The 13,473-nt window shown below is 36.9% G+C and overlaps 1 protein-coding gene across 3 annotated transcripts in view; it reads right to left on the bottom strand.

Moving 5' to 3' along the window:
- LOC134337415 (protein strawberry notch homolog 2-like) overlaps positions 1 to 13,473 on the bottom strand; it is a 186,344-nt gene that overhangs the window by 165,565 nt on the left and 7,306 nt on the right. The window lies entirely within an intron of this gene.

The following is a 13,473-nucleotide window of genomic DNA, read 5'->3' as shown; positions in this document are numbered from 1 at the left end:
CAAGAATGGCTTAGCTTATCATTGCTGAAAATTTTATTTTTAAAAGTTGAGATGAATTTTGTAGTTGCACTGTACTGTTGCCACAAAACAATTAAACAGCATATGTCAGTGATAAAACACTGAATTCTGATTTTAAATTTACTGTCATCCAAATGGAGCTCAAAACATGTAGTTCCCAAAATGCAACAATTCTGAGAAACCAACTGTTGCAGATACTGGATATTCGTTGCATAAGAGCAAAATTTGTTCATGCATTACAAATGACACTGATTTGTCAACAGCAATTTAAATTCCATCTGAGTTCAGCACTTACGCAATGATTAATGACCTCACAGCTTTCAATTATATATAAATAGTACATGATTTTCTTTGGGCACCAGTTTAAAAGAACTTGAAGACTGCGACTGTATGCTAGATATATCCACAAAGAGTTTCTTCTATTACCATGATCTTTGTTCTTAGTGTTGTATAAACATTTGTTCTTCAGTTCTACCACAAAGTCTGCCCACAAACTAAATTAAGCATTAACGATGTTTAACAAGTATCTTTGGTCAGCAACTGATTTTTAAAAAAATTCTCAAATAGTTTATCAATAAAGGGAATAATTCACAATAAAACATGTCTATTGATTGCTTTCCAACTTATTTTCTAAAGTTCTCAAAAAGCTTAAGAACCAAGAACTTTAACCACATAAAGAAAAAATTTGCATGACTAAATGGGAAGAGGGCTGGTGCTCACTGAATGCCTCTTTCAAAATGCTGGTTGAAAGACCCTGTAGACTATTTTCAATCAGAATTAGTATCAGGTTTAATATCATCTGCATATGAAATGAAATTTGTTGTCTTTGTAACAGCAGTGCAATGCAATACATAATAATAAAGAAATGTGAATTACAGTATAAAAAAAGTTACATTAATTAAGTGCAAAAATAGAAATAGTGAGGTAGTGCTCATGGGTTCAACGTCCATTCAAAAATCAGATGGCAGAGGGGAAGAAGCTGTTCTTGAATCAGTGAGTGTGTGCCTTCAGCATTCGGTACTTCCTTCTGATGGTAACAGTGAGAACAAGGCATGACCTGGATTCTTAATGATGGACGCCACCTTTTTGAGACATCACAACATTCTCAACCCAAAATGCTGACTATTCCTTTACCTGCAAAGATGCTGCCCAACCTGCTGAGTTCCTTCAGCAGACTTTTTGAAGAAAGCATCAGCCTTACAGCATAGAAGCAGACCCGCCAGCCCAACTAGTCTATGCTAACCAAGATGCCATTCCGAGCTAGTCTCATTTTCCTGTGTTTGGCCTCCTAAACTTACCCTATCCATACATCTGTTTAACTATCTGTTAAAAGATGTTATTATACCTGCCACAACCGCTTCTTCTGACAACTCATTCCAAATATGTACCACCCTCTGTTAAAAAAAAATTCTGCTCTGACTTCCTACTACATCTTTTCCTTTTCATCTTAAACTTTATTTTTGCTCCAAAGCATAGCAACTGCAGAGCAGCTTGCAAAGCTTCCCCCACAGTGTCCAGAACTTTTAAAGATGAAATTTTACATTATTATTGTTGGGTAATGATTTATACAAAATAACTTAAAAGCATAATTCTTAATAGTTATTCGCAAAGAATACTAGTGAATATCAATTGGAGCAAACAAATGATACATTAAAGAAACAAAATGGCTTTTGCTTGAGAACATTTAGAATTTTTCATGTTTTGCTCAAGTTTTAACCAGCAATTTATTTACAAAGAACTCAAAACAGAAATGTGATCATGAACCTATACAGATATTCAAAACTTACACTGAATTTCCCATTTCTGGCATAATCAGAAAACTGGCAACCTTCAGCAAACAAGATTTTCCAAATGCTCTTGATGAGCAGTTAACAAAAACAATCAGAAAATAGTCAATGCTGCAGGATAGTGGATTATGAAGGATATCATTGGGCAGAAATCAGCTGTTATGTCTACGGAAGAAAAGCACAAGGACTTCGAAGCAAAATAGGTCAATAGATTCTCACGCAAGTTTATTTAACCCTACTCCTCATCACAGCTTTGTCATTTTGAATAACATCTTCCCCATAGTAGCCATCCTGCTCCAACAAAGCCTCAACACTCTTGCTCATAGTTGCAAATTGCTCAAAAACCTTTCGATCATACCCTAATCCTATCACTGCCCACATCATGTTAAAATCAGATTACTTCCCAAAGTCTCTGATAATGGTGCATTTTCCATTTCATTGCAAGCATGCTTTCCAGGATCTTTTCTAATCTCATCCAGAGCCCACATTGCTGAATCAAGAACCTCTTTCAATAATGTCAGATCCTGGATCCTCATGAGGGATACCCGAGCAAACCATCCAAGTCTGGAAACATTTCTTGATAAAATATTTACAAATGTAATTTCTGATGAAAATCAGTTGAGGCAAAATAACCTGAAGCTGCAAGGCTCGAATTGACTGACTTAAACAAGTGCTGCTCTTTTGTTCATATGCTTTCTTCCTAGAAACTGACTGTTGTTTTCTCTAGACAAAGGACTAAATCAAGATCCCATATGCATTTTAAATATTAAGATGTCCATCTTTTTAAAATCCTTTGATACTGTGGATATCTCTGTCAAGCAACACACACACACACAATACTGCAGGAACTTAACAGGTCAGACAACATCTATGCAGGGGAATAAACAGTTGGCGCCTCAGACTGAGATCTGAACCTGATGAAGAGTCTTGCCTCAAAATGTCAACTGTTAATTCTGCTCCATAATGCTGCCTAACTTGCTGAATTCCTCCAGCATTATGTGTGTTGCACAAGATTTCCAGCATCTTCAGAGTCTCTTGTGAGGGGGAAGGAGAAAAAATAAACAAATTGTGTTAATAATAAAAGCAAACAAATAGCATTTAAAACAAAAGTGTGTCCTCAGACACAAAGCCTGGAGCAGCCCCATAAACTCAACCTCAGTTCAATAGACAATAGACAATAAGTGCAGGAGTAGGCCATTCGGCCCTTCGAGCCAGCACCGCCATTCACTGTGATCATGGCTGATCATCCACAATCAGTATCCAGTTCCTGCCTTATCCATATAACCTTTGATTCCGCTATCTTTAAGAGCTCTATCCATCTCTTTCTTGAAAGCATCCAGAGACTTGGCCTCCACAGCCTTCTGGGGCAGAGCATTCCACATATCCACCACTCTCTGGGTGAAAAAGTTTTCCCTCAACTCCATTCTAAACGGCCTACCCCTTATTCTTAAACTGTGGCCTCTGGTTCTGGACTCACCCATCAGCGGGAACATCCTTCCTGCTGGACTCACCCATCAGTGGGAACATACTTCAGCACATAGCAGAGTACTGTGTTCTTAAAGAATTACTGACATGACCTACACAATTTTGGGTATAGTTATTTACCCGAAAATTGGATAATGTTTGATGAATATCTTGTATCCGAAAACAGATATCTTAGCATTGCATTTACTTGCCTTTTCCCCATAACCCTTAATTCCCCTATTATACAAAAATCTATCCAACCTAGTCTTAAATATATTTACTGAGGTAGCCTCCACTGCTTCACTGCGCAGAGAATTCCACAGATTCACCACTCTCTGGGAAAAGCAGTTCCTCCTCATCTCCATAATAAATCTACTCCTCGCTATGTCCCCCGGCTCTAGACTTCCCACCAGTGGAAACATTACTCTTGCCTCCACCTTATCTATCCCTTTCATAATGTTGTATGTTTCTATTAGATCTCCTCTGATTCTTTTGAATTCCAGTGAGAAAAGTCCCAGGCGACTCAATCCCTCCCCATAGTGTAACCCCCTCATCTCTGGAATCAACCTGGTGAACCTCCTCTGCACCGCCTCCAAAGCCAGTATATCCTTCCTCAAGCAAGGAGACCAGAACTGCACACAGTACCCCAGGTGTGGCCTCACCAATACCCTGTACAGTTGCAGCATAACCTCCCTGCTCTTAAATTCAAACCCTCTAGCAATGAAGGCCAACATTCCATTTGTCTTCTTGATAGCCTGCTGCACCTGTAAACCAACTTTTTGTGATTCATGCACAAGCACTCCCAAAGTCCCTCTTCACAGCAGCATACTGCAATTTTTTTATTGTTTAATTACCTGCTCTTTCATTTTTCCTTCCAAAGTGGATGAACTCACATTTACCAACATTGTACTCCATCTGCCAGACTCTTGCCCACTCGCTTGACCTATCTACATCTCTCTGCAGACTCTCTGTATTTTCTGCACAATTTGATTTTCCACTCAATTTAATATCATCAGCAAACTTAGATACACCACACTCAGTCCCCTCTTCCAGATTAAATAATAGGCATGTGACAGTTTACTCACAGTTTTGATCCAGGACACAGATGACACCAGGAGATGAAAAGTGAAGCAACAACTGTGCTTCTTGTTTGGTTAAAATAGATGTATTCCCTGCACTTTGTAAATTGCAGTCTTTTGCAACTGCACAATGTATTTTTTTTTAATGATTCAAATATTATGAGTTTACTATTAAGGTTACTAACAAATACCAAAACATTAAGATCTTTGGCAATATTCGAATTTCTTCCACATGATGTGCATATTCTGCTATCCTCTTCAAATCAACTCATGAAATATTGAATGGATTTCCCCCCACAAAGGATACAAAGCAACTGAGATTAATCCATGAACACACAGTACTATTATTTAGATGATACCGTATCAAGCTGTTGAAATAATCTTTCACATGATGGCCATAACAAGAATTCAGTGAATATTTTGTATATGAATGTATCTGCATTCTGTTGGCTGAATTCAGTACCCTAGGTTCCTACAATGACATTGTGTAAAAGTGCAGTGTGGTATATTAATGAACAGTATCACAAAGGCCTATACCCTAGACTGTTCCCACTGAAGGATCCAATCTCGGCAAGAATGTAAAGGGAGGAATTTGTCCATCTTCCCCGATACCATGCGAGTTTCCTCTAAGTGCTCCAATTTCCTCCATTATTCCAAAGACATACAGTTAGGCTTACCAAGTAGTGTGCATGCTATGTTGGCATGGCAATGCTTGTGGGTTGTCCAGAACATTCCCCACAGATTTGATTTGATGCAAACAATGCATTTCACTTTATATTGCAATGTACATTTGAAAAATATGAAGTTATTTAGAGATAGTGTAAAACAGGCCCTTCTGGCCCAACAAGCCGCACCGCCCAGCAACCCACCTATTTATACTAACCTAATCACAGGATAATTTACAATCAAGAGAAAATCTGCAGATGCTGGAAATTTAAGCAATACACACTAAATACTGGAGGAATTCAGCAGGCCAGGCAGCATCTATGGAAAAGAGTAAATAGTCGACGTTTCAGGCCGAGAACCTTCATCAGGACAATTTACAATGATCAATTAACCTACTAACCAGTAATGTCTTTGGAATGTGGGAGGAAACCAGAACACTCAGAGGAAACACACACGGTCACAGGAAGAACGTACGAAACCCTTCCAGATGGCACCGGAATTGAACTCCGAATTTCTTAGGAAAGCCCTGAGCTGTAACCACTACACTAACCACCATGGACACTCTACCACTAATCTAAATGGTAGCATGACAATTAGCTTCCAAAACAAGAGATTCATTGTTGTTCCCATTACTACTCTGATTGTCTAAGTACTGTGTTTGAGTACTGCAAAATCTGACATGCCTCTGTGTTTCAGCAATCTATCAAAGCTCATGCAGAGCTACGTGAATGATCCTCCAGACTAGCACTGCCCTTAGAATCTATACTCTAGACTAGGGGTTCCCAACCTTTTTTAAAAAGCACCAGGTTGTGAATCCCTGTTCTAGACCGTCAAAGAGGCAGGTTGAACAATAGAAACAAGGATCAATTTCAACCCAATCAAGTAAATGAGCTATTTTATGTTCCGTTAATATGAAGCCATATTGGAAAGACTCCAATCAATATTTACAATTACGGTTATAAAGATAATTATTACTGCCACAAAATGTAATACTTTTCTAATTGCGTCACAAACTATCACAGTCAATCAGGTTCAGTCTAACACGGCCAGTTATAAAGCAATACATTCATTCAGTACATTAAACAAATTGAGGCACAGACCCAACACAAGGAAGATCTAAAGGCCAATTCATGCATTATTTTTGTGACACAGATTGCCAACTCTGAGCACTTCTGTACTGTCAAAATGGACTATGGTATTTACTTGTATAATTTCAAGGACTCTTCATTACTCATTCTCAGTATTGTGCTTTTTTTCATTTGCACAGTTGGTTTTTTGTACATTGGTTATTTTTCAATCTTTGTTCATGTATGCTTTCCCACAGATTCTATCGAATGTCTTTATTTTTCCTCTAAGTGCATACAAGAAGATATACCTCAAGATAGTATGACAACATACATGAACTCTGATAATAAACTTACTTTGAACTAATGCTACCAAAAAAATTAGTTAGGGTGTTAATAAGGTAGAAAAAGTGGGATGAAAAGACAGCATAGGCCAAATGTTCTGTCTTTAATTTGCCAAAGATATATAATTTACACAAAATTCTGGTGCAAATTATATGCCCAACCCAAACAATAAGATATTTAAGTACAGGTACACCCCAGGTTACAAATAGGTTCCACTTGAGGACTGTCATAACCCAAATTTTTTGTAAGTCGAAAATAAACAAAGACTGTGTGAGAGAGATGGTGATAGGAAAGCCAGCAGGAGGGGCAAGAGGGGCAACTGCCTCCTAGCCTCCCTAACTTAGTGAGTTAACGAGTCCACTCTGTGCTCCCAGCTTTGCTCCATCTGGTCCCTGATCTGAGGAGGAGGACAGAGGACGTGTGGGAAAGCCCCATTCCCACCCTGCAACCCCTCAGCAAATGACAAATCAATACCTATCCATCCCGCCAGTCACCAAATGCCTGAGGAAAATAAACTGCTTGAACCCTGAGGAAACACTGTAACCCAACAGCCAACAAGTCCATCCCCATACAGACCCTAAATAGCTGACAAAGAAGCTCAAACCACTGATTCCCAGTGAAAAATATAGCCCCTGCCTTGACAGCATACATCTGCACAATCAGGCTCCAACTACATTGACCAACTCCAAATCATCTGATTCACCTCACACTTACAAGAGCGAAGGTTTGCTGGAAAGTTAAGGATGCTTAACTAGTTTCAAAAATTCATCAGAAAATCTTTACAAGTCAGAATTTTGTAAGTCAACTCATTCAGATGTATGGGCATCCTTAAGTCAGGCAGGGGAGGTCATGTATAGCCTTGGAGGATTTCATAATAACTTGATAGTTTTTCAGATTGCAGATTGAAAATAAAATGAGTTTAACAACTTAATATTTAATTAGTAGAATAAATTAAATACTTGAGCAACACAGAAATAAGAAATGTGTCATGACCCAAAATAAAGGCATAACAGCAGAAAACAATTTAAAAATTCAATTCAATTCAAGCTTAAAAAATCTGTACAATGTGTTCGTGGAATGGGTGAAGTTAGCTACAGTGTTTGAGGTAAATGCACTGGGCTGAAAAGCCTGTTTCACTGCTGCATGACCTTAACATATGACTATTTTGAATGGCAAATAAAAGCAATTATTCTGTCCTTGTGTGCTCAAGTTGCAGTAGAATGTAGTTGAAGCAGTTGCAAAAGAAAGAGTGCCCCGACTGTCTTTGTCTGGATGAACTCATCTCAATTTGAGTGGCTAAGGGCAAGGTACTGCTGTGAAAAATCAAAGCAAAGCTAATAGTCCACTTTGTCAAACAGAGAAAAATCTTCCTGAAAGAGCTCGCACACAGTTAAACATGAAAAAGCTGGTCCTTGCTACAAGAATATTCTGCCCGTCTGCAAGCTCCAGCCCACCTTTCTTATATATTATTTGGTATAATATTCCTGTATGGACATTGATGATACAAAATGAACTTATCAAAAAAGGTTAAAATTTGTCCAATCCAGTACAAGTACCTTTCAGAAATTAGTCTTAAATAATGCCCAACAAACTTTTGGCACCAGAAGGTAAGTTTTAATATTAAAGGCCAATTCATTCAGCGGCATTTGTTCATTCCTCACTGAAGTATCCGAGCTATTATTGTTTAGCCTTTTATAGCCAATTATATTTAATTATGCCAATATTTTACTGTTAGAAGCATGGTTTTGACATTTTACTGATCTTATTTTACTACAGACCCATCACTACACAAAAGATTTTCAGCACAATGTTTTCAATGCACTAACCTAGATGTTTATAATATTGAAAGTAAACTCACTCAACTCCATTTACTTTTTGGTATACAGCAGTAATCCCTCTCCCATAACACAAGAAATATTAAGCCACACTATATACAAAAATATCAATGGAAAAGGAAGCAATTACTCTGATAAAATGACTGCCATGACATTTTACCATCTCTGAACAAAGCTGGCATTGTAATCTCACTAACTCTGCCATACCTTATTGAGCACAAGCTACTTATAAATAAAGCAAATATCAGCTTTTGAATATTGTACACTTAAACTGGATGCCGTACCAGGCCTGTAGTCCTGATCTGAACTTCAGTTTCAAGAGCTTAAAGCCTTGCTTTCCAAGGGTTGTTTGTATTGCAACAAAGATTAGTAATGCATTTTACTTATCAGTATAATTAAGGAGCAATAAGAAAATGGGCAAAGGCAAACTGAGGAGTGACGATTCGGTGATAAGGTTAGTTTTTAAACAAGTTGAAATAATGTGAAAGGACCAAGGGTGGCAAAAAGTTCGACAGAAAATGAGTTAGTAAGAGACCCCCTAGCAATCAACTGCCAGCAGCTCAGTAATGTCTCTAAGATGACAATCAATGATAAGATCTAGCTTTCCACCGTTTTAGCTGGGGGAAGGAAATGCGTGGAAAGGGTGAAAAACTACTCAAAACTCAATATTAATTTTTAGATAGGTCTGTAAATTGATAACGAGTACACCTGCCTTTTTCCACAAGAGAGAATACTTAACTTTGTTTCTCAAGGTCCTATATAGAATTACAGGGAATGCTCAAAGGAAATGGCATTTGACCTTGTCCGTTCATGCTGATACTTGTGCTTCACAGTCTGATCCTGCTTCATGTCACTTTTAAACTTAACCCTCTACTTCCCACCACTATAGTGTGTGTGTGTGTGTGTGTATATATACACACACATACATATACATACACACACACACACACACACACTCTTGCTCTATACACATCAAATTAACTCCCTGTAGCAGAGAGTTCCATATGACACACAGCTTTAAACAATATTATTGCAGAAACTTGTCCACAATATTCTACTAAAAAAGAGTGGAAATGTACCAAACACTTATTTTATTTTTATTAACATCCAATGTGGAATAGGCCCTTCCGGTCCTTCGAACTACACCGCCCAGCAACCCTCGATTTAACTGTTGCCTAACAACGGGACAATTTACAATGACCAATTAACCCACCAACTGGTATGTCTTTGAACTGTGGGAGGAAATCATAGAGAGAACATACAGTCTCCTTTAAGGCAGTAGCGAGAGTTGAACCGTGTCCTATAGTGGACTTAGCAATAATACTTTTAAAAGATCACCAGTAGCTGCTCAAAGGGTTATTTTTTTCCCCTCTCTATCAGGGTCACAATTCCAAAAAATCCTAAATTTGCAGTCACGAATAAAACTTCTGCTGTATTCAGAACCAGGTTTATTATCACATGCTCTATACTGGAGGTACTAGGAGCCACATCTTATACTCCACAGAACTGCAACATCTAGGTCTCACACTCAGTAGAATACACTTCAGTAGAATCAATGAAGTGCAATCTATTGCTAAATTTTATCTCTCCCAGTAGTTGTTCCAGTGCAATCATGATGTTTCACAGGTTCTTTGAGCTCAAAATCATTAGTTTCAAACTTGCATTCAGTTATAAAAGGCCATAGTATCAATTAAAGTAATCCTTTATATGATGTAGGTACTTCTGTTCACTTTAAAATGCTAACCAATGAAAAGATTATTAATTTATTATTGCAGAAGCTTGTCCACAATATTCTACTAAAAAAGAGTGGAAATGTACCAGAGGGCAATTCTTTTCAATGTTAGTTTTTTTTTAATTTTAGAAAGTAATTTGGAATTTACTTTAAGAACCATGGCAATGTAAATTAAATTCTGGAAAATTTTTCAAAAAAGAAAAAACCAGGAGCAATCTATACACCAGATCTTATGACATGAGCCACTATGTCAAATAATCTTACTTTGTTTTCATGACTGGCAGCAAGTGTCCAATTTCAAAAGACTGAAGACTGAAACGCGAGCCTTTTGTAGGCACTAATGATGAACTAAGCATTTGACCCATGTAAATCATTGTGCTGCATTACTTGGACATTCTTAAACAATTCATTTTTCAGCTGCTTTTGTAATTAATTCTAAAAATTGGAAAATAATTGAACTGAATCTGTCTTTGAATAATGCAACATCTTCATCTGTCATTAGTATGAAACTATTGACATGATAAAGGATTATAGTCAATACAGACAAGCCCTATGTTACATCCACTCTGGTTACAGAAATTCACCCAATATCACTAACCAAAAATTGAAGGCATGGAATAAACTTTGATTCATGGATTTTGAGAATGTATATAAAAACAGTCTTTTTTCCAACCATTTTTTGATGTTTGTGCAGATGACACAGCTTTACATTACAGAGAATTTATGATGTGAACATGTGAACTGTTTCATCAGACATCAACCTACCCCTCCCCACCTGTATCATCAGCTCTACATGGGGTTTGCCTGTACCTCATCCAAATAACCATCAAAGCCGGACTGTGCGTGCTTGCAAACTATTTCATCTTGATGTCACAGCTGAATTCCATCTTTAGAGTGGACATGATTGGATAAATATGGAGTTACAAAATAACAGAAGCCAATTCCAGCATTTAATTTGCTGAAAAACAACTTAATACTTGCAAAGCTTTCTGATCTCCTGACACTTTGTTTTAAACTTACAAGTATAAAACCATGCTATCCCATTTTAAAACAATTTGATAATGAACAATGAATTAGTTGTTAACTGATGTTAGTTGATGCCCTATCCCTTCTGTTCAAAAAGTATTTTCTTTAAATAAGTGTTCTTTATTCAATATTTTTATTGATATTATAAAAATTACATGAATACAAATACACAATTCATAAGGATACAAGTAAATACGAATTACATTTAAATCAGTAATATGATCACAGTATCCCATATTCCAAATCAATCATTTATAAAAAAAGTTTGAATTACGAAATGAAATAGCATAAAATAATTGTATTTTATTTTTAAAAAATCTACCCCCACTACCAAAATGAGCTGGTTAGTAAAAAAAAAGAAAAAAGAAAAATACCTTACCATATGATATTATAATAATAATGGCTCAGATCCATCCTTCAATAACAGTTGAAAGATTGTGAAAATAATTCAGAAAGGGTCCCCATAACATTAGAAAATCATGTTTCGAATCAGAAATCGAACAACGAATCTTCCCTAGATCAAGGCACAACATAATGTCAGATAGCCATTGACCATGAGTGGGCGGGGCAGCCTCCTTCCACTTGAGCAAGATCGCCCTCCTGGCCATAAGAGACATAAAGGCCAATACCCACAAATTAGATGGCTTCAATTTTGTGGCACTATCCTCAACAATACCAAACAAGGTAGTCAAAGGACTGGCCTTAAAGCTGACATTGAAAAGTGCAGAAATACTTCTTTCCAGAATTTTTCAAGGCTCGGACATGTCCAAAACATATGAATTAGTGTAGCCACTCTATTAGTACATCTATCACAGTAAGGAAAAATATCTGCGTAGAAACAGGAAAGCTTGTCTTTAGACATATGAACTCTATGTACCACTTTGAACTGTAATAAAGAATGACGAGCACATAATTTTGAAGAATTAATCAATTTTAAAATAATCTTCCAGTTCTCATCAGATATGAAAATCTGTAAATCTTTTCCCCAATCTCCTTTAATTTTATCTAAAGAAGCCTTTTTCAGTCCCAACAGTAGACCATAAATGTAAGATATTGAACCGTTATCAAAGGGCTTCAGATTAAAAATTGCATCTATTATATTCTTCTCTGGACTTGTAGGAAATGTAAGTAATTGAGATCTTAAGATATCTCTAATCTGTGAGTATCAAAAAAGTGAGCGTTGGAAAGGTTAAATTTCATTGAAAGTTGCACAAAAGAGAGATTCCCTCCATTAAACAAATCCTGAAATCATTTAATACCCAATCTATCCCATTCTTTAAAAGATAAGTCAATTAAAGATTGTTTAAAAAAACAATTAGAAAATATGGGACTTGAGAGGGAAAATCTCAATAAACCAAAATGTTTTCTAAACTGTAACCAAATCCTCAATGCATGTTTAACCACCACATTGTCAATTAGTTTAAAGATAAAGGAAGCGAGGATCCAAGTAAAGAAATAATGCAAAATTTTATAACAGAGTTGACTTCCAAAGAAACCTATGTAAGGCAATTCTCATGGTTAATATAATATAGCCAGAATGTAATATTACATATATTAACTGTCCAATAATATAACCTAAAATTGGGTAAGGCAAATCCTCCGTTCTGTTTGGTTTTCTGAAGGCGAGCTTTATTTATACGAGTTTTTTATTCTTCCATATACAAGAAGAAAGTATTGAATCCAAAGAGTCCAAAAAGATTTAGGAATAAAACCAGGCACAGCTTGAAAAAGGTATACAAATTTAGCTAAGATATTCATTTTAATAGAATTGATTGGGCCAGTGATAAAGAGAGAGTCACTAAGTGTTCCACAGAAAACGCCACATAATGAGGGCGTGGGGAGGCACAGAAAGAAGCACTACACTTGTAACATTAAAAGAAAATCCCTTGCCAAGTAGTCAGCTATTCAAGTTTGTGGATTTTTCTCCACAACACCAAATATATTTAATTATCTATCATGGCATTTCTCTTTTATTAAAAAGTATTAATATCTATTGCTCGAAAGTTGAAGGTTTTAAAGCTCAACTTTTTTTCTGTATATAAAAGAAACGCACAAACATATATGCACAGTCCAGCCACCAGTCATCTTCCCCCTTCTCCAAAGGCATAATCGGATGGGAAAATTCTTAAACTACTTGGGGAAGTGGGTATGGAAGGAGAAAAAGGAAATTCTGTGATTGTCTAGTGGCGCGAAACTATCAGCATGCAGTAAATGACTAATATTTCATTCACAGAATCTCTGTCGAAAGAGATTAAGCAAAAGTTTGGGAAATCTCCACGTCAAAACATTCAGATGGGCCCCACAGCCCAGTGCAGCAAGACCCAATAGGTGGAGCAAAGTTGGATTTTTGTGGCTCTGGGTAACCTGCACAATTTGTCCCCATGTCCACAGTGTTAAAAGGGCCACTGTGCCTGCTTTAGTCTGTCTGCTGACATGCATAAACGATTACAAAAAAGG

Source organism: Mobula hypostoma, chromosome 24 (genome assembly GCF_963921235.1).
Source record: "Mobula hypostoma chromosome 24, sMobHyp1.1, whole genome shotgun sequence".
Lineage (NCBI taxonomy): Eukaryota > Metazoa > Chordata > Chondrichthyes > Myliobatiformes > Myliobatidae > Mobula > Mobula hypostoma.
Note: the sequence above shows the minus strand (reverse complement) of the source record. Positions and strands in the feature narration are given on the sequence as shown.